Consider the following 23,763-nt stretch of genomic DNA (forward strand, 5'->3'; position numbering starts at 1 on the left):
GTGTGGCCTCAGAGGCAGCATGTGTGGCAAGCACTGAGGCCCAAGTGTGGACCAGGAAGGAGGATCTTCCTGTCTCACTTAGAGGCCAGGAGGGTTTCTGGAGCCACAATTTCAGTGACTCGCTGCTCAACGTGAGCAGGGTTCACTGCAGTCTCAACCTCACGGCTCAAGCGATCCTCCCACCTCAGCCTGCCGAGTAGTTGGGACCACAGGCCACACCCAGCTAATTAATTTTTTTTTTTTTTGGCTGGTTGTGGTGGCTTACGCCTGTAATCCTAGCACTTTGGGAGGCCGAGGTGGGCAGATTGCCTGAGCTCAGGAGTTTGAGACTGGCCTGGGCAACATGGTGAAACCCCGTCTCTACTAAAATACAAAAGAAATTAGCTGGGCATGGCAGCATGTGCCTGTAGTCCCAGCTACTCAGGAGGCTGAGGCAAGAGAATTGCTTGAACTTGGGAGGCAGAGGTTGCAGTGAGCCAAGATTGTGCCACTGCACTCCAGCACTCCAGCCTAGGTGACAGAGTGAGACTCCGTCTCTACAAAAAAAAAAAAAAAAAAAAAAAAAAATATATATATATATATATATATATATATATATATTTCTAGAGACAGAGTCTCACTGTGTTGCTCAGGCTGGTCTTAAACTCCTGGGTTCAAACCATCTTCCTGCCTTGGCCTCCTACAGTTCTGGAATTACAGGTGTGAGCCACCACACCCAGACTAGTCAGTGTTCTTTGGGTACTTACATTCCCTCTTTGGACATTCTGGGCTGGGACAGCTGATCGAGGGCAGGACTAGGCATTCCTGGGTCCTTGGCTAAACATCATCCTGATGACACCCTTGTATAAACATCCATCAGGGTGTCCCAAAGGCACCCTAGAACACACCAGAAAGGCTAGGCTTCTCCGGATCACAGTCTTTCAGAGGCATAGCATTCCTCTCCTCCACATTTCCTGCGTTTTTACCACTCTCGCTCTTTCAGTGACCATTTTTCTTTTTTTGAAACAGAGTCTCACTCTGTCACCCAGGCTGGAGTGCAGCGGCATGATCTCAGCTTGCTGCAACTTTCGTTTCCTGGGTTCAAGCGATTCTTGTGCCTCAGCCTCCTGAGTAGCTGGGATTACAGGCGTGCACCATGATGCCTGGCTATTTATTTATTTTTATTTTAATTTTATTTATTTATTTTTTTAGTAGAGATGCGGTTTCGCTATGTTGGCCAGGCTGGTCTCGAACTCCAGTGATCCACCCCCTTTGGCCTCCCAAAGTGTTGGGATTACAGTTGTGAGCCACCACGCCCAGCCAGTGGCCACTTTTCACAAAGAAGTGTACGTGTGTGTTTTCAAATTGTCATAATATCATTCCATGAGAGCAGTTAACTTCTGTCTCAGCAAAACAACAAACCATTACCTGTCATGGACCAGAGGGGTCCCTAGAGAATTGCGAAACTTGTTACATCCACAGATGCCAAGGATCTCGTTATACTGACCACTACTGACTGAGGGCTAACGATGTCCCCTGCACTATTCTAAGAGCTTTCTATGTATTAGGTTATTTAATTCTTGAGGTAAGTACTATTATCTTCCCAATTTTACAGACAAGAAAACTGAGTCAGAGAAGGATTGAATACTTGGATTCAATCTAAGGTGATTATGAATCCAGAGCTGTTCTCCTACCCACTCAGCTGGTCTATGACATAAGTCTGAGCGTGTCTCCTGGACTCGGAAGGGTAATACATTAGTCTGAGGATACAGAAATCTGGGGTCGCATCTACACAGGAGACACGTGACCTTGCACAGACCACTCAACCTTACTGAGCCCATTCTGTAAAATGAGGGCCAAACCTTCCCTGCTCACTCAGAAGGTTTCTGGGAAGGTCAGAAGAGATAACTGATGCAAATATACTTAGTTTCTAAGTCCTGCACACGCTGTAGCAAAGTCAGGTATGCATTATTTCATATTTGGCAAACTTATGCATGAAGGAACAGGAATGAGGAAATTAAGTCTAATGATACTCCTGTCTTCAGGAAGCACTTCAGATCTTAAAGAAGAAGAAGGGCAAACCAGACACCCACTTTTTTCTGTGGACCTGATCTGTTAACATACGTCTCTTCTAAAATTAGGATGATGCCATTTTGGCTGTCTTGGTTTTACATCCTCTACTTTTCACTAAACACGACATTGTAAGCTTTTTTCCGTGTCATCATATATTTTTCAAGAACGTGATTTTTAATAGCTACCTAAAATTTCTATCATACAGATTTGCCATAATTTACTTAACCATTAACTTATTGTTGAACATTCAAGAGTGTTTCTCATTTTTTAATATAAATAGAATTGTAATGCACGTCCTTATATATAAATCTTTGGGTGTGTATCTGATTCTTTCTTTTTTTTCTTTTTTTTTCTGAGACAGGGTTTTGCTCTGTCACCCAGGCTGGAGTGCAGTGGCGCAATCTCAGCTCACTGCTGCCTCCACCTCCTGGGTTCAAGTAATTCTCGTGCTTCAGCCTTCTAAGGTGCCACCATGCCTGGCTAAATTTTGTATTTTTTGTAGAGGCGGGGTTGTGCCACGTTGGCCAGGCTGGTCTCAAACTCCAGGCTTCAAGAGATCCACTCGCCTTGGCTTCCCAAGGTGTTGAGATTACAGGTGTCAGCCACCTCACCTGGCCTGATTCTTTATAACTTCCTACAAGTGGAATTACAGAATCAAAAGGCATGGATATTCTTAAAGGTCTTTACATATAATCAATTTGCTCTTCTTAAAAGCCATGCTGCTTTATGCTTTGATTGCATTCTTACCAATATTAAATATTGTCAATTAAAAAAATTGAATGCCAACTTGATAAAGTTAAACAATGATAGTTCACATGTATCCTAATTTTAATTTACTTATTAATGAAGGTGGCTATTTTTCCCCCAAACATTTTCTGTCCATTTGTATCTCTTTGCTGACTTGGCTTGAACAACATACCCTTAAAGAATTATTTTCTTTGTTATACACAGGAAAGCTTTGCATCACACATTTTAATAACAGGAAAAATGAGATGAAATTGAAATGTTTAGCAATTGGGAAATGTTAAGTCAATCGAGGCAAAAGCAGTTGATGGAACCTTATGCAACCATTACAATTGGAGGCTACAGAGACTTCGGCAACATGGAAAAACACCTAGGACATATGTTAAAGAAAGAAGAGCAGGATAGAAAACAGAATGTATACCATGTTTACATGTTTACAACAACACAAAAATACAAATCATAGTATGAGTTGGGATTGAGGGTTGGGATTGAGGATTGATGCTTCCTGAAGACAGGAGTATCATTAGACTTAATTTCCTCATTCCTGTTCCTTCATGCATAAGTTTGCCAAATATGAAATAATGCATACCTGACTTTTCTACAGCGTGTGCAGGACTTAGAAACTAAGTATATTTGCATCAGTTATCTCTTCTGACCTTCCCAGAAACTTTCTGAGTGAGCAGGGAAGGTTTTGCCCCCATTTTACAGAATGGGCTCAGTAAGGTTGAGTGGTCTGTGCAAGGTCATGTGTTTTATTATTTTTATATATTATTATATTTTTAGATATTATTTTTCTCTTCAAAATGTTTTGTAATTCTATTATATAACCTTTGTAGTTAAAAGAAAACAAAAATTAAGGACAGATTTTCAGCTGACTTTCCAAATGGCCCATCCGAGTTTCTTAGGAGCCTCCTATACCCTTTTAACAAATATCTGTGTTTGTGTCACAGGAGACTGAAACTCTTTGCTTAAGTATTAATAATTCTGTTCAGCAGAGAAAAAGATATCTCTGTCAGTAGTGGAAAGTAGGGCTCACACTTACGATCCTGAAGTTGGGTTATTCCAGGCCAGAGGATCCCCTCTGGCCCCAGCCTCCTCTGAGGCTTGGGAAAGGGAAGGTCTGGAATTGTATAACCCTGAGATTATTTTAAGACGTCATATCTTCCAGTACTTGTATAATTTTATCTTTTTTAATTTAAATTTTGGATCCATCTAGAATTAATTCTGGAGAAAGGTGTGTCTTGCAATCCAACTTAATATTTTCCACGTGGTTCTTCAATTGCTCCAAGCCCATTTATTGAATAATCTATCTTTTCTCCAGTGATTTGTAATGCCACCTTTCACACATACTAAATTCCTATCTGCATTTGAGTCTGTTTCTGAACTGTCTTCTGTGCTGCCTGTCTGCCTGATTACCTAGAGCAGATCCAGGCACTCTCAGACCTGAACGTGTTAGCCCAAAACAACCTGTGGCACACAACAGACTAGAAATTAGGTCCCCCAGCCTGTGCTACTTGAACACCCATAACTATGTGATGATGGTCCCTGAGCCTTGTGAGAGGAATCAGAGTGGTCTCAGATCCTGACCTCCAAGGCAAGGAGACGCTCCAAGCATTAAAGTCAGCTCTTCCTTCCTCTTCATTTATTCAGTGAGTAAATGAAACAGTGAGTGGCTCAAGGGTAGATTACTCTTGGGTTAGTTAGCTCACCTCTTGGGGCCTCAGTTTTCACATCTGCAAAATGGTTATAATAATAATGATATCTATGCCATGTTGCAAGGATCCACTCATCTGATACTGGGCAAAGGTGCAATGGTAAAAGCTGTGGTTATGATGAATAAGGGCACTGGCATGATGGCAGAACAGCTCTCTCCTGTTCTGAAGCAAATAATGCCCATCACTTTGGCTGCAATTTAGCAGGGCGCAAGTGGCATAGCTTTATGACAGCTGGTCAGTACATCTAAAGGTCAGGCTGCCCACATCCAAAAGGTATAGAACTCCTACAGGCAGGTCCCTAGAAACAGGAAAGGGTGGAGTTGTCCGGATGCCAAGCCTGACTCAAAGCTCAGCACTGAAAGGGCTTAAAACAGGGCTCGATCTTGCTTGGGAGGGGCCCAGGAACCCACTGGAGGCTCTGCAAGGTGGGCAGGAGGAGCAAGGGAATTCTGGGCAGAGCAGGAAATCTGGAAGGGGGTTGCAGGAGACTGGAGGTCGGGGCTTCCACAGAACACCTAACAAATCTGGTGATGCCATTCCTGGGAGGCACCACATGCCCATACATGGAACTGCCATCTACCCCAGCAAGTGCCGGAGCCCCGGGAAGTCAGGCACAGAGCCCAGAAGTCACCGTAAACAACATCTCAGAGTGCCAACATTCCAGGACAGGAATAACAGGCCCCACCCCACCTCCTCCACACATGTGCACCAACACGACACCTCAGAGTTTACAAACACCATCACCACTGTTGGCCTGTGTCATCGGAGCTCCCCCAGGAGGGAGGGACTGTCATTATCCCCATTTTCCAGATAGGCAAATGAAGACTCAGACAGAGGTCACCCAAGAAAGTGGCAAAGTTACAACTTAGGTCTTCTTGGTCTAAAGGCCAGACCACAAGGCACTCTTGACAGGGGCCAAAGTGGGGTGTCTGTTTAGTCCTCTAGTTGCTCAATAAGCATTCACGGAGTGCCAACTTCATCCTCAACACTGAGAGTGCTGGGTATACAGAGGCAGGTGAGACACAGTTCTTGCTCAAAAGAACCAAATAAATAATTATCCTGCAGTGCCACATTTAATGGGTATACAAAGTGCTGTGGGATGTCAGGGGAGTGACTTACTACTTTGAAAATTCAGGGAAGGCCTCCCAGAGGAGGTGACTTACAAGCCAGAACTTGAAGGATGTTTTCATCAGTGAGAAGCAGTTTAGTCCTCAACGAGTGAAAGTGCAGGTTCCTGAGCCCCAGTGCTATGCTCCAGGCTCCTGCCCTCTCTGGCTATCCTTTAGAATTTCCAGGCGTGCCTTACCCCAGACCTTCTGAATCTGAATCTATAGCACTAGGGCCCAGGCACTTCAATTGTTTTTTCACAGTCCCCAAGTTTTTACCTGAGGATGTATATTTGGGGCCCGCGATACAATGGGAAGCTACTGGTAGGGGTTTGTTTTTTTTTTAAATTAGTACTGTTCATTTTAATAAAAACTTTAAATGCAATGGAAAAACAAAGCCGATGGCTAAACCCCATGTCCACAGAGCCTATCAAAATTAGCCTGATTCTTTTTTTTTTTTTTGAAATGGAGTCTGGCTCTGTTGCCCAGGCTGGAGTGCAGTGGCCTGATCTCCGCTCACTGCAACCTCTGCCTCCCAGGTTCAAGTGATTTCTCCTGCCTCAACCTCCCGAATAGCTGGGACTACAGGTGCCCACCACCACACCCAGCTAAGTTTTAGTATTTTTAGTAGAGATGCGGTTTCACCAAGTTGGCCACGCTGGTCTTGAACTCCTGACCTCAGGTGATTTGCCCGCCTCGGCCTCCCAAACTATTGGATTACAGGTGTGAGTCATCGGGCCCGGCCAAAATTAGCCTGATTCTTTTCCTTGTGCTTAGAAATTATTATCTCGGCGTGTTAGGAAAGCACTTCTCCTACTCCTGATAATACCTGACACGACAGGGAAGAATTTAAGCTCTGAGAATTTATGCCTGTCTGGGAAGAAGCCGACCTCAGACACAAAAGAGGGTAGGCTGTGCTCCACTGGCCATTCTAAGAGAGGAAGCAAGACATTCAGTGGTGAAGAGCTTGGAGATGGACCGCCTACATTCAGATTCCGCTTCTGCTGCTACTCCTGAGTGGTGCGATTTTAGGCAAGTTACTTAACCTCTCTGTGTCTCTATTTCTTCATCTGTAAAACGGGGATAATAATAGCATCTGCCTCATAGGTTGTGTGAAGATTAACTGTGTTAATATATGTAAAGGACTTAGAATTGTGCCTGTCAGATATAGTAAGTTTTATGTAATGATTTGCTCTCATTATGTTAAGATTTGAGTTGGAGGTGGAAGGTGGGGGCCAGCTATGGCCAAGACTGGGGGACTTTTAATCCTGTTTTCACTTGGCACCCTCTGCCTGAGCACTGGCTCTGTTCATTTACTGTGCCGGGCACTGGAGATGGAGCAGTGAATGAGACACAGTGCCTGACCTTAGGAGGTCCCAGGCACAGAGAAATGGCAAAAACCATCACACCGCCTGCCTCTCTGAGCACCAAGGACCTGTCACACCGCCTGCCTGTCTGAGCAGCAAGGACCTGCCATGGGAACAAGATGGCCAGTGCTTAAAAAAAAAAAAAAAAAAAAAAAAGCAAGCTTTCCCACTGTGGGTTTCATCACAAGCTTATTTGAAATTTCCAGCCTAAGCCTGCAGTGAGCCGAGATTGCGCCACTGCACTCCAGCCTGGGCGACAGAGCGAGACTCCCTCTTAAAAAAAAAAAAAAAAAAAAAAAAAAGGAAATTTCCAGCCTAGAGCATGGAAAGGCAAACAGGGCACAAAAAGATGCCCTGGAAATCAAGGAAAGAAGGTCTTCCTTAGCTGTGGGATTCACCCTCATGCACGTGCCTGCCGCCGCCTCAGCGGGGCCCACGGGGAGAGCAGGACCAGTTCTGTAGCTGTGTTTGCCTAGAGCAGGATTTCTCAACCTCTGTACTACAGGCCCTTTGGGGCAGGAAAATTCTGTGTTGGGAGCTGCCCTGTGCATTGTAGGAGGTTTAGGAGCATCCCTAGCCCCTACCTACTAGTTGCCAGTAGCACCCTCCTTCGCGAGTTCTGACAGCCAAAAATGCCTCTAGACATTGCCAAGTGTCCCTAGGGTCAAGATCACCTCTGGCTAACAACAACTGCTTTAGAATCTGAGGTTTCCTGCCAAAGGACACCTCCACCTGACCCTGCCGCCGTGAGGAAGCAGATCAGCCTGACGTACAGGACAGCCCCAAGGAATACTTGTCCCCCAAACTCAGCACTGTCTAGGCTGAGGTTGGCCTTGGACATGGTTACATTCCAAGCCTCCTCAGGCCACCACTTTAAAAAGGTGGGAATGGGCTGAGCCTGGATTGCATTAGAAAGTTTCAGCTCTAGTGGGTCTAAGAGATGATGAAAGCATCAGAGATGGCCAGGGGGTGGGGGGAGTGCATCTTCCATTTTCTTGAGGTTGCTCTGTGGTTATTAGAACATTTCTGATATAATAACAACAAATATCAGAAAAGGAAAAAAAGGGAAAAGTGCTTTATAGGGGTCCCAGGAGATGGAGTATCCTAGGAGGCAAGGTGTGGCAGCAAAAGAGAGGACAGGCACTGGGGCTGGAAAATCCTGGGTTTGATACTGATTCTGTCACTTCCTAAACATGAGCCCTTAGGTAAGAAACTTCACCTCTCTGAGTATCAGTTTCTACACCTGTGTGAAACAGGAACATCACAGGACAGTTGGGAGGACTGAACAGGATACGGGCAGGATGCTTTGGGGCAGTGCTTACCACACTGGAGAAGCTCCATACAGGCTTGCTGCAGCATCCTCCCTCCCCTCCATTTCACAGATGCATACACTGAGATGACCTGCCCACAGGCACGCAGCTGGGCTCATTCCAGATGTGCTGAAAACCACTGCTGAAGGCCTGAGCAGGAAGTAACTTTCCCTCCCTGGCCTGAGTTCCTTCATCCATGAAATGGGTAGATAGGGGAGGGTCAGACTGGATGACATCTGGAGGCTTATATGGCCCTGAAGTTCCATGAATTAAAAGAATGTTCTATTAGTGGTAACAGCTAACAGCCACCTGATGTATGTCAGGCCCATTACGTACTTTGTATTTAATCTAGGAACAACAGCAAGTTACAGACGAGGGAACTGAGACCCTATATATCTGATAAGGGGCAATATCCAGAAAATATAAGAATTTTTACAGGCCGGGCGTGGTAGCTCACACTTGTAATCCCAGCAGTTTGGGAGGCCGAGGCGGGGTGGATCACAAGGTCAGGTGTTGGAGATCAGCCTGGCCAAGATGGTGAAACCCCGTCTCTACTAAAAATACAAAAATTAGCTGGGTGCGGTGGTGGGCACCTGTAATCCCAGCTACTAGGGAGGCTAAGGCAGGAGAATTGCTTGAACCAGGGAGGTGGAGATTGCAGTGAGCCGAGATTGTCTCACTGCACTCTAGCCTGGGTGACAGAGCAAGGCTCCGCCTCAAAAACATAAAAGAAAGAATTTTTACGCATGAACAACGGAAAGACAAATTAATTTAAAAATGAGCAAGGGGGCCAGGCGTGGTGGCTCACACCTGTAATTCCAGTACTTTGGGAAGCCGAGGTGGGCGGATCACGAGGTCAGGAGATCGAGACCATCCTGGCTAACATGGTGAAACCCTGTCTCTACTAAAAATACAAAAAATTAGCCGGGCACAGTGGCAGGCACCTGCAGTCCCAGCCACTCGGGAGGCTGAGGCAGGAGAATGGCGTGAACTCGGGAGGCAGAGCTTGCAGTGAGCTGAGATCGCGCTACTGTGCTCCAGCCTGGGCGACAGAGCGAGACTCCATCTCAAAAAAAAAAAAAAAATGAGCAAGGGATCTGAATAGATATTTCTTCAAAGAAGATATATAAATGGTCAATAAGCCCATGAAAAGGCACTCAACATCATTAGCCATCACTGCAAATCAAAACCACAATGAGATAGTACTTCCTACACACTAGGGTCGTTAAAATAAAACAGACAATAACAAATGTTGGCAAAGATGTGGAGAAATCAGAACCTTCACACCTTGCTGGTGGGATTGTAAAATGGTCCAGCCACTCTGGAAAACAGGAAATTCCTCAATATGACTCAGAAATTCCACTCCTACATTATATATACATGAATGATATATTGTATGTGTATATATTTTATTATTACTATTTTTTGGAGACAGGGTCTTGCTCTGTCACCCAGGCTGGAGTGCAGTGGCTCACAGCCCCTCACAGCAGCCTCAACCTCCCGGGATCAGGAGATCCTCCTGCCTCTCAGCCTCCTGAGTGGCTGGGACTACAGGCACATGCCACCAGGCCTAGCTAATTTTTGTATTTTTTGTAGAGATGGGATTTTGCCATATTGCCCAGGCTGGTCTTGAACTCCTGGGCTCAAGCTATCCTCCTGCCTTGGCCTCCCAAACTGCTGAGATTACAGGCATGAACCTCTGCGCCTGGCCGTGTGTGTGTGTGTGTGTGTGTGTGTGTGTGTGTGTGTGTGTATGCCTGAGAGAAGTGTATGTCCACACAGAAAGTTGTTCATAGCAGCATTATTTATAATAGCCAAAAAGTAGAAACAATCTAAATATCTGTCAACTGATGAATAAATAACCAAAATGTGGTTTATCCATACAATGGAATATTATTCAGCAATAAATAGGAGTAAAGTACCAATACATGCTATGGTATAGATCAACCTTAAAAACATTATGCTAAGTGACAAAAACCAGTCACAGACATTACATATTGTAGGATTCCATTTGTATGAAATGTCCACAACAGGCAAATCCATTGAGGCAGAAAGTAGAATAGAGGTTGCCAGGGGCTGGAGGTGAGAGTGGTATAGGACAGGTACTGGTCAGTGGCCTTGTAGGAACTGGGCTACACAGCAGAAGATGGACGGTAGGCAAACAAGCATTACCACCTGAGCTCTGCCTCCTGTCGGATCAGCAGTGGCATTAGATTCTCATAGGAGCGCGAACTTTATTGATAACTGTGCATTGCGAGGGATCTAGGTTGCACGCTTCTTACGAGAATCTAACTAATACCTGATGATCTGAGGTGGCACAGTTTCATCCCCAAACCATCCCTTTCACCCCCCATCCGTGGAAAAATTGTCTTCCATGAAACTGGTCCCTGGTGCCAAAAAGGCTGGGGACTGCTGGTGTAGGAGGAAGTAGAGAGTGAGTGTAATGGCTGGAGGCTTTCTTTTTGAGGTGATGGAAAAGTCCTAAAATTAGATAGTGGTGATGGTTGCACATCTCCATGAACACACTAAAAACCACCGAATTGTACAGTTTAGATAGGTGAATAATATGGTATGTGAATTACATCTTAATAAGGCCATTTAAAACACAAAAGAGGGCCGGGTGTGGTGGTGCATGCCTGTAATTCCAGCGCTTTGGGAGGCCAAGGCAGGAGGACTGCTTGAGTCCAGGAGTTTGAGACCAGCCTGGGCAACACAGTGAGATCCCATCTCTACAAAAAATTAGCCAGACATGGTGGCGCATGCCTGTGGTCCCAACTACTGAGGAGGCTGAAGTGGGAGGACTGCTTGAGCCCAGGGGATGAAGGCTGCAGTGAACCATGATCGTGCCACTGCACTCCAGCCTGGGTGGCAGAGTGAGACCTTGTCTCTAAAAAAAAAAAAAAAAAAAAGCCACACACACACACACGCAACAAAAGCAACAAACTGAGGCCTAGGGAGGCAAAGAGACTTACTCAAATAAGTGAGTTCAGAACTGAAGTCAGGCCCCCTACCTTCCAGGGCAATATCCTTCTGGCTGACTTTCTTTTTAAATTTTTTTTAATTTTAATTTTTTTTTTTTAAAGACAAAGTCTCGCTCTGTAGCCCAGGCTGGAGTGCAGTGATGCGATCTTGGCTCACTGCAATCTCTGCCTCCTGGGTTCCAGCGATTCTCCTGCCTCTGCCTCCCAAGTAGCTGGGATTATAGGTGTGCGCCACCACACCCAGCTAATTTTTGTATTTTTAGTAGAGACAGGGTTTTGCCATGTTGGCCTGGCTGGTCTTGAACTCCTGACGTCAGGTGATCTGTCTGCCTCGGCCTCCCAAAGTGCTGGGATTACAGGCGTGAGTCACTGTGCCCCACCTGGCTGACTTTCTTCTGAAAAGAGGGATCATTAAAGGAACTGTGGGCCTACTACACGCCAGGCACTATTTTACTTAATCCTGCCAACACCTCTAAAAAGTATGAGTTCCTAACTCACAGTTACAAGGGAGAAAGCTGAGGCTCCAAGAGGTGACGTGATTTACCCAAGTCGCCATCTTAGCTCAGGTTCCCCAGACGCCACCCCAGAGACAAGGGACGTATGAAGGAAGGGCTCTTGGAGAAAGCAGAAAGGGTCTGGGTGGTGGGTAAAATCCTGTGTCATCCCGCAGGAGGACCCTGAAGTGTAACTCACAGCTTGGAGTTAGCCCAACCAAGGCAAGGGAGGTGGGATTTCATGCCCCTGGACTCAACAGTCGTCTGTCAAAGGTTGCAGGGGGTGGGGTGGAAGGTAGAAATTCTTGGGCATTTCTGGACTCTGCACTTGCAGACAAAATGGCTCCCAGCCTCACAGCACCCCGCTGCAGAAAGATCACAGGTGCATGCCTTTGGAGGCAAAGGTACAGCCAGGTTGGAAGAGGGCTGCGCAGAAACTGTAAAGAGATCCAAGGGGATTTAGGCAGAACACTAACACTGTTACCTCCAGGCACCTAACGAGGAAATAAGGGACCTGGGATTTGAAACCACATTTGTCCCCAAAGCCCATCAAGTCCCCAGCCTTTTCAAGAAGGATCATCCATAGGCTAAGCTTGGCAGAAATTCCCAATGTGTGTGTCACAGAGGAGAGGATGATGAGCTAGAACCAGAAGGAAAGGAGGGCTGAGCCCAGCAGTCAGAAGCTGGCGAGGGACTTGAACCTGGGCCCCAGAGGGGACAAGAGAGGAACGAAGTATGCATGAGATAGAGTGATGGGAGCTGAAGGACGATGACAGGGTCAGGCAAGCAGCACTCTCCCTCCATGGCCTGGATCTAAATGTCATCACACCACCTCTTCTCTGCTGCTAGAAGCTCTGGTTTGGGAGTGGATGGACCCAGATAACAGAGATGATGGCAGGCTGCGTGCATGTTGGGAAGAAACCCCACCGACGGAACTCTTGGACAAATCTCTTCAGAGGGAGGCGGGGTGGCAGCAGGAACACTCTGACTCCTGCCTTTGTGCCAAGTGAGAATCTGCTGTTTGGAGAGAGGCCATCAACAGCTGGTGAATCTCAGGTGACTGGGACCTGCTCCACTTAGTCACTCAGCACAAAGGGTCTGCTCCATGAGCAACTTAGCAAGCAAAGTGAATTCATTCCATCAAACATTCATTCATTCTGCATTGATTAATGCCTGGGATGTACTAGGCCAGCACTATGTTGGGCACTGGAGGGAAGGGGGCTGGGGGCCTTAAGATAAATTGGACAAAGTCTCTGCTCTCAAGGAGCTCAGCATCTAGAAGGGAAGATAGACACAGCAGGAATCACAGCTCAGGGGTACGAGTGCTGTGGTAAGAGTTATGGATGTGAGCGCAGAAGCCCAGAGGGGAGGACACTCCTTCCCCCTGGAGGAAATGGGGATAATTCACGAATGAGGTGATGTTTGAGTTGGGTCTTAAGGGATGCACAAGAGTTCATCAGTAAAAGAATGAGAGAAGTGCATTTCAAAGGTTACTTGGTTGATGGGCAGTAGGTCTGGGGTTGTACTTGAGTCCTGGTTATGCGCTGGATACTGCATGATGCTATCTCTAGACTCCCACACCATTAGTCCCTAAAATTACAAGCTTAACTTTATTTATTTATTTATTTATAGAGATAAGGTCTCACTCTGTCACCCAGGCTGGTCTTGAACTCCTGGGCCTCAAGCAATCCTCCCACCTTACTTAGCCTCCCCAAATGCTGGGATTATAGGAGTGAGCCACTGCACCTGACTACAACCTTAATTTTTTTTTTTTTTTTTTGAGACAGTTTCACTGCGTCATTCAGGCTGGAGTGCAGTGGCGCAATCTTGTCTCACTGCAATCTCTGCTTCCCAGGTTTAAGCGATTCTCGTGCCACAGCCTCCCCAGTAGTTGGGATTACAGGCGTGTGCCACCACGCCCAACTAATTTTTGTATTTTTCGTACAGACGGAGTTTCGTCATGTTGGCCAGGCCAGTCTCAAACTCCTGAGCTCAAGTGATCCACCCGCCTTGGCCTCCCAAAGTGCTGGGATTACCGGCATGAGCCACCATGCTCAGCCTACTATCTTAATTTTTAAAAGTAAAGTATGAAGCATCTCATTTGGAGTTAGATAGTCCTGTTCGAATTCTATTATTTTATAATTAGCAGCATGACTTTGGGCCTGGCAGAGAGGAGATGTGCGATAGTCATTAATTTTTCCTCTCCCTTCCCTAATCCTGATTGGCTGTAGGCTTAGCTAGCCGATTTCCTGAGCCAACCAGAGACACTAGGCACCTTCAGGTCCGCTAGTAGGCCATACCTGGAGCAGTAGCCAGAGCCCTGGAGTTCACAGTGTGTGTTGGAGGGGTGGGTACCATTGGTACCCAGCTGCTTCACAAATCCTCAGACCCCACCCCACCCCACCCCACGTTAGCCTAGGAGAATGGTGCACAATGGGGCGGGGTGTAACACCTTCCATGAGGCATCTGGAAATAGTGGGAGGGGGCGTTTTGGATTATCACGATGACATGGGGGGCACAACTGGCATCTGGTGAAGAATTGTCCTTTGTCCTGTCCACCTTTCAAATGTTCCCTGGACTATAGGTGGGTGGAAAAATCTTTTTATAATTATCTGAGACCAGAGTTCATCATTCCATTTACCTGTAAATGCAAAAACTCATTACATAGTTTTAATCTACTCTGAATTTCTCTTTTTTTTTTGAGACAGGTTCTCACTCTGTTATCCAGGCTGGAGTGCAGTGGTGTGATCTCACTGCAGTCTCAACCTCCCGGGGCCCAAGTGATCCTTCTACTTCAGCCTCCCGTGTAGCTGGGACTACAGGTGTGTACCACCATGCCTGGCTAATTTTGTATTTATTTATTTTTATTTTTTGGAGAGACAGGGTTTTGCCATGTTGCCCAGGCTAGTCTAGAACTCCTGGGCTCAGACAATCTGCCCGCCTTGGCCTCCCAAAGTGCTAGGATTACAGGCGTGAGCCCATGCGCCCGGCCTATTCTGAATTTTCTAAGATTGCTCTGATCACGTAACTTGAAGGAAGATGATACATGGGTTTGTTCAGGGCCTCACCATGGGTTGAGTCCCTTGTTGGTGTTTGAATTGTCGATTCGACATATGTGTGTATCCATCTGCATTTTTGTTAACCTGATTCTAGATGTGGTTACAGGCATCTGACTGCTTCAGAAAATCTTCCAGTGTAGGCAGCCCAAATACTTATGTAGTGAAATATGTATTATTATTTTATTTTATTACAAATGGCTTTCCTTTTATTTCTCCTTTACTGTGTGGTTAGTATATCAGTATTATTACTACTGCTTTTGGTATTTGTAGGTGGATTATATAATCTATTAACTGCATTTCAGGGTGCTGAAGAGGGCTTTGCAAACTATTTGTTATAAAAGGGACACTGGGTTTGAAGGATTCAGACCCACTAGCATAATCTATACAACTGGGAACCCATCCCATTTCCCCTGGGATATAGGCAGGATGGCCTAATGGTCAGGAGACAGAGTTTGGGAGCCAGAAAGACCTAAATTTGAAACCCAGCTCTATTGCTTACCAGCTAAATGACCTGGGGGTGTCTGAATAATTTTGCTGATCCTTAACTTCCTCATCTGCAAAATGGGGATAAATACCTACTTCAAAGGGTTTAATGGCACAAGTTAAGTGCTCAATAGCAGAAGCTGCTATTATCATGATTATTTTTGTTGTTATTTCTCTGAGGAATCCTCCCCAGCTGGGACTCTGAGACCTGACCAATCCTTAGTGTCCCAACCCCAGCCCTGCCCTCCCACTTTCTGTCTACTGTATCCTGGCTCAGCATTCTGTATCACCAAACACTGATGGGGAGAGGGGTCCTAATCCACATGAACCATGAAACCAAGACACCCCAAGTGGGACCCTGTTGGATCCAGGCCTGAATCCGGGACCCATTCTTCCTTTACTGAATGTTGCCCTGGGCAGGAGTGATGGAGGGGCAGTCTATTGCCCAACAGCTACCCAGACCCCGCACTGGCTTCCAGCTTCTCACCAGCACTGCTGGGGCCCTGGCATGCCTGGATCTGAATCCCGAGGCCGTGGGGGCCAGCTGGGAGCAGGCTCCCATGTTCCAGCCCCTTTGCAAGACAGACACCCCCAGTCTTCAGAGCACTGGAGACAATTATCTTCCTCCAAGATAAACATCCATGGACCTAACTCTAAACACGCCACCAGTTTTACAGTCATTGGCATATGAACTTTGGAGTGGAGATTGGGAATTTTTTTTTTTTTAATCATCCTTCCTTTGCGGTTCTCTCTGCTTTTTCACCACAGAAGCTGTGTTTTTCTCTTCTCTAAACAAGTCCATGTCAAAAGAAGTCCCAACAGGCATCATCTCCTGCCCCCTGGGCCCCTGCATTCAGAGACCCCAGAAAGACTTTGAGCCACGCCTTTGGCAATCAGAGGGAATCAGCTCTGATTCTTCCCTCAAGGCTCTGGGAGTCAGCAGAGTTGCTGGCGCTGAGATGGCCTCTCCCCAGGGCTACCTCTTGCCCCAGCTGAGTTATTAGAAATCCCTAGAAGGTGAGCCATGGAATCTGGTCTTGATCAAGTGCTAGCAGGTATTACTGAGATGACACACACATGATGCTTCCCTAAAGAGCTGGGGAGACAGTCACTAACAGATAACTACAGTTCAATGTGGTACATATTGATTGTGAGGTTTCTACTGGAGGTTGTAGGCCTTGGAGGTTGCAGGAATGGCCCACTAATTCTGCCTGGGCAAGATATGAAGGCTTCTGAGAAGTTAAAATTGGAATGGGGTATTGAAGGATGAGTAGGAGTTGTCCCAGGGCTGAGCTAGATCTTCAAGCCCTACTCCTCACCCCTAGCCCTACAATTCTGGCGTGGTTATCCCATGCCTGAGTGACAGTCTTGCGGGAAGAGGAAATGAAGAAAGAACTGAGGCTGAAACACAACTCTTTACACCTGGCAGAGTCTGTGTTTGGACTGAATCCTGGCTCAGACACATTGGCCTCCCCAAACTGTTTCCAAAACACAAAATCAGTATTTCTCTAAGTGAGTCCCACAGAAGATGAATTCCTCAGGAAATTCCTCTATGTTATATGAAAAAAGAGACTCCAAGATCAAATAAATTTACAAACATTGAGTTAAGTCAAGCAGATTCTACTACAGGACTTCTCAGAGCCTTTAAGAGTGAAACAAAAACTAATTTATATATATTTAAAATACATTTTTATAAAGGATAATCTAATAATAAATATCAAAAATATAATTATTAGCCGGGTGTGGTGGCAGGTGCCTGTAGTCCCAGCTACTCGGAGGCTGAGGCAGGAGAATGGTGTGAACCCGGGAGGAGGAACTTGCAGTGAGCCGAGATCCGCCCTGCACTCCAGCCTGGGCGACAGAGCGAGACTCCATCTCAAAAAACAAAACAAAGTAAAACGAACAAAAAAAACCCATATATATATATAATTATTATTTGACAGCTACCCTTTCTTGACTATTTCCTAATGTGCCAGACCTGTGCTATGTATTACGTCAGTAATTATCATAATAACTTTATTTCATCAGCATGATCATTATTTCCATTTTACAGACAAGAAAAATGAATCAACCCAAGAAAAGGTCATTTTCCAAGATCATACAGTAAATGGTGGAGCTGAGATTCAAAGCCAGGTAGTCTCTGACCCAAAGTCCCCACTCTTTACTAAGTATGGCAAGCCCCTAAGAAGGGCATATGATACTCAGCATTTCCAAGCTTATTCAGCCAGGGAACTTCTTCATCCAGGGCCCCACAGAGGGACTTTGGGAAACACTGCTCTAGTTTTCTCCTAGAAGTTTCGCCAAAAGCTGGCCAGGCGCGGTGGCTCACGCCTGTAATCCCAGCACTTTGGGAGGCCGAGACGGGTGGGTCACGAGATCAGGAGATCGAGACCATCCTGGCTAACACGGTGAAAATCCCGTCTCTACTAAAAATACAAAAAAATTAGCTGGGCGTGGTGGCGGGCATCTGTAGTCCCAGCTACTCAGGAGGCTGAGGTAGGAGAATGGCGTGAACCTGGGAGGCGGAGCTTGCAGTGAGCCGAGATCGCGCCACTGCACTTCAGCCTGGGTGACAGAGCGAGACTCCATCTCAAAAAAAAAAAAAAAAAAAAAGATTCGCCAAAAGCCACAAAAGTATTTTCAAGGCTTTGCTTCTCTTTCTTCCCCTTCTCAGCTGGGTCTGGGGGTCCTGAGTCTCTTAGCAGGCCCCAGGGGCTGGTGTAAACATGAGGAGGGGTTCCCAGGAGAGGTCGAGATTCTAGCAAGCAGCTCCTAAATTGTTCAGATCTAAATAGATGACTTCATCAGTCATATATGACCCATAGAGGGTTCCAATTTCTATTCTCAGTTCTAAATTGTTGCTTTAAGCTTATCTGCTGCTTGAGTGTTCAGCAGACAAAATAGAAAATGAATTCAGAATTCCCGAAGCCACTGCCTGCTTAGTAGGAGAAAGCAGGGGCCCTCTGAGGGCTGGGGCAGTGTGACCCAACAGGGCTACTGTCCGGACCCAGGCCTTATCTTTCCTACTTGGGCCCCTGCACCTCCACCCTGAGATCTCCAGACTTTCATTGCCACTCTCTCACTGCTGGCAGAGTGGTGTCTCAATAAACAACATTGAACCTGACACTGCCTTCCTCAGAATTCTTCAATGGCTCTGTAGTGCCCCAGCAAAAAATCCAAAACACTTGGCCTGGTTTTCAAGGTCTCTGGAGATTGGGGAGACTGTGTCATCATTTTCCCTTTCTCAAGAGAACACAAATGAACAAACATAGGCTGTGATACAAGTGATACAACACAAGGTCTAGGTGCCCTGTCCTTGAAGATAAATCAGCTCATCGAAGAAACCAAGTAGCACCTACAAAATCTCCTGCACAAATATATTTTCTCTGGAGACCATAACACAGAACACAGAAAAAAGTTTTCCCCTTACTGAGTAAGCAAGCAAGTTGAGTTTAGATATCCTACTTCATCCTGCTTCAGATGAGATAACAGAGATAGGAACACAGGGAGGTAATAAAAGGGGTTCAGACATCTTTTGAGCGCAGTCCCAGAGTTGGGGGAGTCCCCTCCTAGTCCTCTAAGACCAATGACACATGGTTATTCAGGGGTCCTGGACTGTTTGAAGAGTGAGAAGTTCATCTTTGCCAGGATGCCAGAGGCAGATGTCTGAATGCTTCTTGGCACTGCATGGGCTAGCCCAGTGCATTTCAATCTGTAACGCGGGGAGCTTGTTAAAATGTAGATTCTGATTCTGCAGGTCTGGGGTGGAGCCTAGGACTCTGCATTTCTTAAAAAAAGCTCCTGAGTCACATTGGTGCTGCGGGGGCCACTGCATGATGAGCAAGATCCCAGAGAATGAATGGGCAGTCAAAACCCTGCAACCCTGGCCAGGCACAGTAGCTTACGCCTGTAATCCCAGCACTTTGGGAGGCCAAGGTAGGTGGATCACTTGAGGTCAGGAGTTTGAGACCAGCCTGCCCAACATGGTGAAACCTTGTCTCTACTAAAAATACAACATTAGCCGGGTGTGGTGGTGCATGCCTGTAATCCCAGCTACTTGGGAGGCTGAGGCATGAGAATTGCTCGAACCCGGGTGTAGAAGGTTACACTGAGCTGAGATTGTGCCACTTCACTGCAGCCTGGGCAACAGAGTGAGACTGTCTCAAAAAAAAAAAAAAGAAAAAAGAGAAGAAAAGGAAAAAAAACCCAAAACCCTGCAACTGCAACTCCTCTTGGTCTCCTGGTGTCCCTTAAACAGACTCATTTTGATGAAGAGATTCTAGGTTAGAAAAAGACAGGGAGGGAGGCAATCCCTCATTATGAAAGGTCCCCCAACAATATGACACTGCTTATCTCTCTAGTTTGTTCATTTCCCACAACCCTGCCCTTAACCTTGACTTCATGCTTGACTTTAACCTATCTCCTCACCGCCTCCTGCACACACCATGCCATTTCAGACCACTGTACTCATCTCAGCTATACCTCCTGCCTGAAAGCCCTTCTCACCTTACTTAGCTGAATTAAATCCTATTCCTCTTTGAAATTTTCCTGGCATACCTCATCCTCCAGGGGGCTTTCCCCGGGTCTTCAGGCTGAGATAAGTGCTCCCTGACAACTTCTGTGTGCTCGTAACCCTTGTGTTCATCTGACTATGATACCAATCTTGAATCCTGGCTCTGCCACCGACTGGCTGTGTGACTCTGAGGATGTCCCTTCCCCTCTCTGTGCCTCGGTCTCCTTATCTGTGGAATAGGATCATAGTGGGCTCCTCGCCCGTGGGATACTGCCCGTTCCGGGTCTGCCTTCCCCACCAGGCCGCAGGTTCAAAATCATGGAGCATGCCTTGTCCCCATTTATCTTCCCACTGCCCAGTGTGGGGTGTGGCACACAGTAGGTGCACAAATAAATATGTGGCAAGCTTATCCAAAGCTGGTGACATCTCCTCCAAGGGAAGAGTTCAGCAGCTTCTTTCCATCTCTAAGAGAAACGACTTAATTTTATAAACAAAGCATGTTTGTGGTTTGCTTTTCGCTTCTTTTTTTGTTCCTGAGTTTTAAAAAGGCATGAAATGACAATCATGATAATATAGTTTGCAGGAGCTTGGCCTGGGCTAACTCATGGAAAGCAGCTCCAGCTTTCAATCCCTTGAACAGATCGTAACACTGAGACTCAGCAGGGTCGTTCACCTGTCACACAGCTTGTTAGTGGTGGCAGAGCAGGGATTCCAGCTCAGCTCTGGGTGGCTCCAAGGTACCCTTCTGTTGAGTTCTGGGGCCTGCAAAGCTGGAATCTGCATTCCTAGTGAGGGAGTTGGGCCTAACAAGGGTTGCATACTGTGGGGAGGAGGAGACAGTAAGAGTTGCGGGATGGGGTCCCAGAGGGCTAGGGCATGGAGAAGGGACATGGGACCCTTTTCTAAGGATGAGATGTCAAAAAGGGATCTAGTTATTGAAGGACACCTGGATGAGGGAGGCTGGGTCCAAACCCCAAACAGAGCAGTTCTTGTCTGCAAGACAGTTAGCAACTCACGTGGATATTGAATCACAAAAGTAGCTGGAAGGCTCATCAGCTTCATCTTGATGGAGATGGGATGGGGAGCTTTATCAAAGGGAAATAGGATGTATTGCCTCTTGAAGAGTGCAGAGAGAAGGGCCAACAGATGAGGATTTCAAGAATGAGTCACATCCGGGTTCCAGCCTGCCCATACCTCATAGGGGTTGCTCCCTACCCCACACTGTCTATAGGAACAAAGGCCCCAGCCAGCCTTTGTCCCCTCCATTACTTTGTCTTCCAGCCCCCACTCTGTGCTCTGAGCCCCCCCTGTTATAGTGAGCTGGATAAGGTGGGCTGGGGTGTGAGCAATGGAATGATGGCCCTTCCTCACTCCTCTGGACCTCTCCTACTTCCCCCATCTCTTCGTTTCCATGATAGCAGTTGGCAATGAGGCGTCTACTTCAAACTGCTGGCAGGGATACCATACAGGAGCCCGAGACACAGGCCTGGGGGTGAGGAAAGGGAGCTCCTATCTGTTAAGCACCCACATATGGGTTCTGTCTGACGCTACATCTGTCACCTCCCTTACTCCTCACCCCCACCAGGCGAGGAGCCCAGTATGATCCTATTCCACAGAGGAGGAGACTGAGGCACAGAGAGAAGGGACATGCTCAGAGTCACATAGCCAGTCAGTGGCAAAGCCATGATTCAAACTCAGATTCCTGCAGACCTCAAGCCCAGGCCTTTAATCACTACACCACCCTGCCCTGTGGCTAGGGGTCAGTTGTTCAGGTGAGAGCTCAGCTCCTTGCTGCAGGCCTGTGTGTGAATCCCTTCACTCCCCCAGGCTCTGCAAAGGAACTGGAAGTCCCATTGCTCTGTAAGGCTGTGGGGATTTAAATAAGTTGGAGAAAACCCCAGGCTCCTGGTTGGAGCTCAGCAAAGGGGTCTCTCCCTTCATTTCCAACCAGAGAGACCTCATTCCCAGGTTCCTGGATGGGGCATTGCTAGGCGGTGCCCCAAATCCATGGGGCAAACTCCATATTAGAGGAGTTCTTTACATACAGCCTGCACCCCCAGCCCTGGAGTTCCTCACAGCAGGAGCACCTCTCATCATTGTGCGTCTGCTTTGTGCCAGGAGTCCTGCTAGGGCCCTGCATGCTCACTGTTGCCCCGGGACGCAGACAAAATGATTACACTCATGTTATAGATGAGGCAACCAACTGTGGCACCGTGTGGCGGCAGTGCCTGAGTCCACCGGGGTGACTGGGGCAAGCACATCAGAGAGATGTCCCTTACACTCAGTTCTGCCTTCGAAACAGACCTGGAAGCTGTTCGCTTCTCACTGCCCCCACGTTGTACCCTGGCCTAGGCCCCTGCCACCCTGGCTTGGACAGCACTGGCCTCCAGTGGGGTCCCCTGCTTCCTCTGTGCGTCGTCCACACATCCCATTGTATCCTTGCAGGCTGAGAACCCTGCAGGCTCTCAGTGTCTTCTGAACAAGAGCCGAGTCCTCCTAGTGCCTGGCAATGCCCTCCATGTCTGGCCCTGTGACCTCTGACCCCATCTCCTACACTCACCCTCACTCACTGCGCCCAGCCACTCTAGCCTCCTCACTCTTTCTGGAACATTCCAAACCCCTTCTAGCTGGGCCTTGCTGTCCCCTTTGCCCAGAATGCTTTCCCCTGAGATACGGGCATGCATGCTTCAATCCTCTCTTGACTCGAACATTGCCCATCCCACCCTATGTAGAAGGACCCCTTCCATTCTTCCACACGCTCTTCGCTCATCTTCACCACTGCATTTTACCTTACACCTTGGTTCCTCTCCTGCATGTCCCTCTGCTGGAATGGAAGCCCTAGGAAGGCAGGTTCTCCCGCCTTGTTCATCCTTGTATCTCAGCACCCAGAACAATCCCTGACACCTATTGGGCAGAGAAAATATTAACTGTTGATAAATATTTGTCAAGTGAATGGGCAAGGCCTGGCAGGCCCCAAGCCTCCCTCTCAGGAGAGCTGAGCACGTGATGTCATGACTACCCATGAGCACTTGCCCAAACACAATCATTCACAGGCTATTTACAGGGCAGCCTACAGCAACATTTCTAGCCAAGTGGATACCTGCTGACTGAACTAAACAAATTCCCTCTTTGGAGGTTGAATGTGAAACATACAGGGAGGTACCGACTGATTGGGCTCAGGGGCAGAAATCAAAAACCATGAGGCTGCACAAACCATGAACTACAGATGTCACAGGCCTGGAGAATGCAGGGGACAGCAGATGTCATGGGCCTGGAGAATCCAGGGGACAGCAGATGTCACGGGCCTGGAGAGGCCAGGGGACAGCAGATGTCATGGGCCTGGAGAATGCAGGGGAGAGCAGATGTCACTGGTCTGGAGAATGCAGGGGACAGCAGATGTCACGGGCCTGGAGAATGCAGGGGACAGCAGATGTCATGGGCCTGGAGAAGCCAGGGGACAGCAGATGTCACTGGTCTGGAGAATGCAGGGGACAGCAGATGTCACAGGCCTGGAGAAGCCAGGGGACAGGAGAAGTCGTGGGCCTGGAAAATCCAGGGACATTAGATATCGTGGGCCTGGAGAATGCAGGGGACAGCAGATGTCACGGGCCTGGAGAAGCCAGGGGACAGCAGATGTCAGGGGCCTGGAGAAGCCAGGGGACAGCAGATGTCACGGGCCTGGAGAAGCCAGGGGACAGCAGATGTCGTGGGCCTGGAGAATCCAGGGGACAGGAGATGTCACGGGCCTGGAGAAGCCAGGGGACAGCAGATGTCGTGGGCCTGGAGAAGCCAGGGGACAGCAGATGTCACAGTCTGGAGAATCCAGGGGACAGCAGATGTCACGGGCCTGGAGAAGCCGGAAAGTACAATGTAGGCCTCACCACGGCAGGAATGCTTGTCTGCTCTGTTCTGCAGGAATCCGGTCTGCCTAGAGGAGCA

At 47.5% G+C, this 23,763-nt stretch overlaps 1 protein-coding gene across 5 annotated transcripts in view; it reads right to left on the reverse strand.

Moving 5' to 3' along the window:
* HRH1 (histamine receptor H1) overlaps window positions 1-23,763 on the reverse strand; it is a 126,750-nt gene that overhangs the window by 73,752 nt on the left and 29,235 nt on the right. Inside the window, exon 2 of one of the 5 annotated variants that reach the window (XM_063721885.1) lies at window positions 22,614-22,728. The exons of 3 other annotated variants lie outside the window; for them this stretch is intronic. The gene's annotated coding sequence lies outside the window, so the exon portion shown is untranslated. Of the gene's footprint in view, window positions 1-22,613; window positions 22,775-23,763 lie in introns of those variants that run through there. One more of the 5 variants, XM_024245299.3, reaches the window with a different exon arrangement.

Source organism: Pongo abelii, chromosome 2 (assembly GCF_028885655.2).
Source record: "Pongo abelii isolate AG06213 chromosome 2, NHGRI_mPonAbe1-v2.0_pri, whole genome shotgun sequence".
NCBI lineage: Eukaryota > Metazoa > Chordata > Mammalia > Primates > Hominidae > Pongo > Pongo abelii.